Source organism: Athene noctua, chromosome 1 (assembly GCF_965140245.1).
Source record: "Athene noctua chromosome 1, bAthNoc1.hap1.1, whole genome shotgun sequence".
Taxonomy (NCBI): domain Eukaryota; kingdom Metazoa; phylum Chordata; class Aves; order Strigiformes; family Strigidae; genus Athene; species Athene noctua.
Genome location: NC_134037.1, coordinates 114,640,471 through 114,645,437, shown reverse-complemented (window position 1 = coordinate 114,645,437; position 4,967 = coordinate 114,640,471).

The window sequence follows — 4,967 nt, the reverse complement described above, 5'->3', positions numbered from 1 at the left end:
ACCGCCCCGCCGCTCCGCGCCGCGCCGCGGGGCCCACTCAGCGCGGCGGGGCGGGCCGGGCCGGGCCGGGGCGGCACTGTGGGGCGTGTAGTCCCCCCTTCACGCCCGCGGGTGGAAGGTCCCCCGGCCCTCCCCGGGCCCGCGGAGCCTCGCCTGGCGCTGGAGCGGGCGCTCGGGCGGCGGGGGGGCCGGTACCGAGCGGCCCGGCCTGGGGAAACCCCGCAGACCTTTGCCCCGGCGGGGCTGGAGGGTTGAACCGCCGGGGATCGGCCTGGGCCGGCCGTGGCTGCCCGCCGGCGCCGCGGAGGTGTCAGCGCAGGGCTGAGGCAGCGCGGGGCGCGGGGGGATGGAGGGTGGGAGCTCCCGGCAGGTGGTGGGGATGCTGGGCCGCGGGCTGCGCCCCTCTCAAGGGCCGGGTGCGGACGCCGTGAAGCAGATCGCACCCGAAAGACGGCCGACCCCGGCGGGAGCCTTTTCTCAGGGTTCGCAAGTTCTCTGTGGTCAAACAGCGCGGGATCCGGGCCCTCCAGCTTGTGGGTCCCAGGGTGGGCGCAAAACCGTGCCCAAAGCTGTCCACAATGGTCAGTGCCACCCAGCGTGGGGGCTGTCCTCTGGGCACGCTCCTCTGCCTGCCTCCCGGCCCGGCCGTCACCTCCCGTGGTGGGACGGAAGAAATCAGAGGGGTCTGTGTGCGCCAGAGGGAGTTAGCTATAGCGATCGGGGAGTGATTTGGGTGCCCCGGTACCTTGGAAAGGAAAAGGGAAGGGCTGGAAGGGGCTAAATGGGGCTGAGCTGTCGGAGAAGAGCCGGGGCAGTCTGGGAGACACTGTGCCCTGCTCGTCCGTGCCCCAAGAACCTGAGAGTCGTCTCTGACGGTCTCCCCTGGAATGTGCCTCCAAAACCCAACCAAGCAGGAGCCATACGCTGATAGAGCAGAGGTTTGCTGCCTACTCAGTAATTCAGAGATTGCACTGGCTACACTTTTCACCCAAAATCTCACCAAAGGTCTGCGCTCAGGTGGGAATGTGTCTCCCATGCCTCCACATCTTCAGCCAAGCTGAAAGCCATCTCTCCCCTGTTCCTGTTCCTCCCTGGCCACGTTGCGGTGCACACTCTAGCTTCTGCACTTGCTAGGCACTGATGTGTAAGAAATTAATTTGCTATAAAAGTGGCTGGGAGGCAGCAATAATTTGACATCACAGGCCAGGCTGTCAGGATCTTCCAGCGTTCTGCCATCTCTCCTTGCAGCCTGTTGTAGGTGCTTGGGGCACCTGTGTTCTTGATTTCAGCTGCTGGACCTTCTCAGGGGGTAGCAATCGGGGCCGCTCTCAGCGATGCCCCTGGGATTTACATCAGCTGCTGCCGCGTTGTCACCCCTTGCACAGAGAACAAGCTGTGCTATTGAGGCCGGGCTGGGGATGGGCAGCAGGTCCTGCCCGCAGCCTGGTACATCTCGACACAACGGCAAGGAGAATAAGTGACTGTTTCATGCAAGCTGGTGTGATGGAAGAGGAGAAAAAAATACACTAATGGAGAAACGTTTGGGCTGATTGTGATAATACAATACAGCTTCTGCAGAGAGACCTGAAATAGGCACAAACACTTCTATTCTCAGCACTCACGAGAACTTGGAGACTTTCTTGTGGTTTCTACATGCTGCAGGCAAACCAGGCAGGGCAGGGCTCCCCACCACAGGCAGGAGCTGGACTGGCAAGACCCACAGATGCAAAGGATGGCTGTAGGCAGAGAGTGATCCAGCATTCAGCCCTTCAGGTAAAAGCACGGAGGTTCGGGATCCCTCCCTGTCCCAGTCCTCCCAGGAGCATCAGCTAGTTAAGCCCATGAAGGAACGTCTCAAGCTGAAAGGCTCAGAAGCAGGAATGTGGTATCTGAACAGCACCAGTGCCCCAAGCCCTGGGGGTCCCTGTTTCCCCAGCGGCAGCCACAGTGGAGCGGGCAGCTGGGCCCCCTGCCCAGGCACCGGCCTTGTTGTGAGCATCCTGGGAAGCCAGCAGTTATCTCATGCCTGCGGCACGTGGGACATGAGGAGCTGGGCTCCCTTGAGCTCTCTTAGTGAAGCTTTTGAGGTTTGTCCCTGAGTACTTCATTATTCACTGGGGCAGGGACTGGCATGCACTGCCCCAGCCAAGCACCCGGACGGAGCACAGGGCGGTGGGCTCACTCTTACCATCTCTGGCCAAATGAAACCGAGTGTCTGCTTCAGCATGGAACAACAACGAGGGCAAAGCAAGGGACACGCCTGTGTGGAAATGTACAGCATGGGGTGGAACCCCGGGCAGGGGAACCTGGGATGTGAACCTGGGTGTCTTCTGCCACCGTGGTGTGGATGTGCTCAGAGGATGGCTCCCCCTGCTCCTTCCCAGCTGTATTTTGGGTCTGTAGACAGAAGTCTGAAACCCTTGCTTGCTCTCTGCTCACTGATACCTATGTGGCTCAGAGCTGGTTCACCCCACAGCACTCCACCCAGCAGCCACGGTCTCCAGTTGGTCTATTCTTGGGTCTTTCTCCCCGTCTTTTGAGACATCAAACCTCTACCTCTTACTATGGTGTTGCCCTCTGATTCTTGAAGTGTGCTGCTGATCCAGGCCACTGGGTCCTATATTATCAGTATAATTTGCTTTCACCCCATATTGAAGAATTCTCCATAACTACTAGTTCTCCCAACTCCTGCCCAGAGGCAGCACCCAGTCCAAATCCAGAGGTCTGTGTACCCTCTTGTTAAAACAACCAAAGTGCTGGCAATTATCCATGGTCGTCCTCACCGCTAGAAAGTTTTTCTTGGGTTTGATCTGAAAATCCCTTGCTCCAGCTCAAGTTTTTCAGTTCCTAGTTATTTTTGCATCCACAAGTCTTTGGCTGTTGGTGAAGAAGCTGTTGTTTAGCCCTGGAACGGCTCCAAATCTTTCCACTGGATGTATTAGTTATCCTAAATTCATAACCATCGCTGGGGTATTTTTAGCTCTGCACAGCAGTCGTCAAACAAACCCTGCCACAAGGTCTGCAGGACTCCCTGAGGTCCCTCACAGCCCTGCTCCTTCTGAAGGTCCAGGCTCAGTCATGCAAAGATGACCACAAAATCCTACCTGGGGAGCCCACTAGGACTGCGACCAAGTGTATTACCCTGTCCCCATGCGATTCGCATCCAGGCTGTGGCTGAGCATGCAGACAGGCATGACTTGTGTTTTCTTACAGGAGAGTAGTCAGCTTTACCTGAGCTCAGTGGTGCATTTCAATCCTGAGCCCCTGGGGAGGTGAAGAGGTGTCTGACACCCTTGCTCCCACCATGGGATACTTACTGCTACAGAAATACACCGAAAAACTAGTAGGAACAGAAATGGAGGAGTCCTTTGCTCCAGATTTGTCTGCTGCCTGCGCTATGGACATGATACTGCATTGTCTACCAGCTGGGATGACCCTCCAAGAAGCCCCACATCCATAACTGATCCCTTCAGAGACTCTGGAAGCAACCTCCCCTTTTTAATAAGAGCAGGAATTGGTATGTCTGGCCTCCCCTTGGCTCCCCGGCAGTCCCTCCCGGCCCGCGTGCCTTGCCAAGTGCTCGCTGGTCTGGGTTTAATAAGCAGTGGCTCTGCTCCAGCAATGGAAACTGGAGGTGGATGCTGCAGTGAAGCATGGCACGGGGCCGCAATGCGACCACAGGGAGGTGGTAGCAAGAGCTTCTGGATTGTTCCTCTCCCTCCTTGCCCATGTTTCTGTAGTGACACGGCTGAGGCTTGGATTATAAAATGCACCATGCCACAGCTGTATCTGCTTCTGGAGCAGGATACACCCTGGCTTCTCCCTTTTTCAACCCAGCTCCACATGTATTGGAAAATACCACCCAAATATGAAATATGAACCAGGACCTGCAGGATACCCCCACTTCAGTGGGCTGGTAGCCAGAGACCAGCGGGACAGCCCAGTTCCCAGAGGGCACTATACCCCTGTGTCTCAGCAGCTGGGCTTTGCCCTAGGTGTTTGTAAAATAACACTTCTCCAGGAGCACTCACAGTATTCACTCACTCCTTAGATCCCTATTCCACCGCTTCCCCATGCCCAAAGCTCTGCTCTCTGAGGTACCACAAATACTGGTGGGAGTAGTGCTAGCTGGGGAGTCATGGGATGGGAGGTGGGAGTGCCCCTTGGGAGGTCTTTCCCAGCAAGGCATCCACAACTGTGTTACCAGCCTCCAAGCAGCTGGTAGCCACTGAGCCAAGGAGGTGCACCCACCCAGCCTGGCTTTCCAGTGGAAAAAATGCAGTTGCACTGCTGCTGAAAATGGGCTTCGTGTTTCTCTAGGACAGAGCTACCATGGAATCAAGGATGGGGTTTGGTGTAAGCCATGTTCCTTGGGTGGTTCCCAATTTGGTGAGCTGGAGGAAAGTGCTGACATGGCACATGTGAACTTTGGAGGTGAGGCCAGAGTAGTTGGTAGTAACATCCTGCTACTTGCAAATCCACTTGGCACTAGACATGAATCCCAAGCCCTCTCCCTCCAAGATAGGAGCAACAGCTATATAGGAGGAGAACTGCTCTTGGTCAGCTGGGGTGTCATGTGGGACCTGAGGATAGCCATCTTTCTCCTAAGTCACGGAAGCGCTGGATGTCTCATGAGCAGAGTACCAGGCAGACCCTAAGGACAAGATGAAATTCAGTAGTCCCAAGGGCAAGACTGTGTACCTGGAGACATGATGAAGCCCAGGGGAATCCCTGCACAGGAAGGGACTGTGGGAGAGAAGGACCTGAGCACGCTCGGGTGGGGGTGTTCAAGGCACAAGAGAGAAACCTGCAATCCCAGAAGTCCCTCCGGACTCCGGTGGCATTGTCTTGGACTTCTCCTGGATGGTGGCTGCAGTTCTAGTTGCTCATGCTCAAAGGAGGAAGCGAATCCCTCCAGGAGCAGCTGCTGAGTAGGGCCCAGGGGCCACTGGGGAATGGAGAGCCAG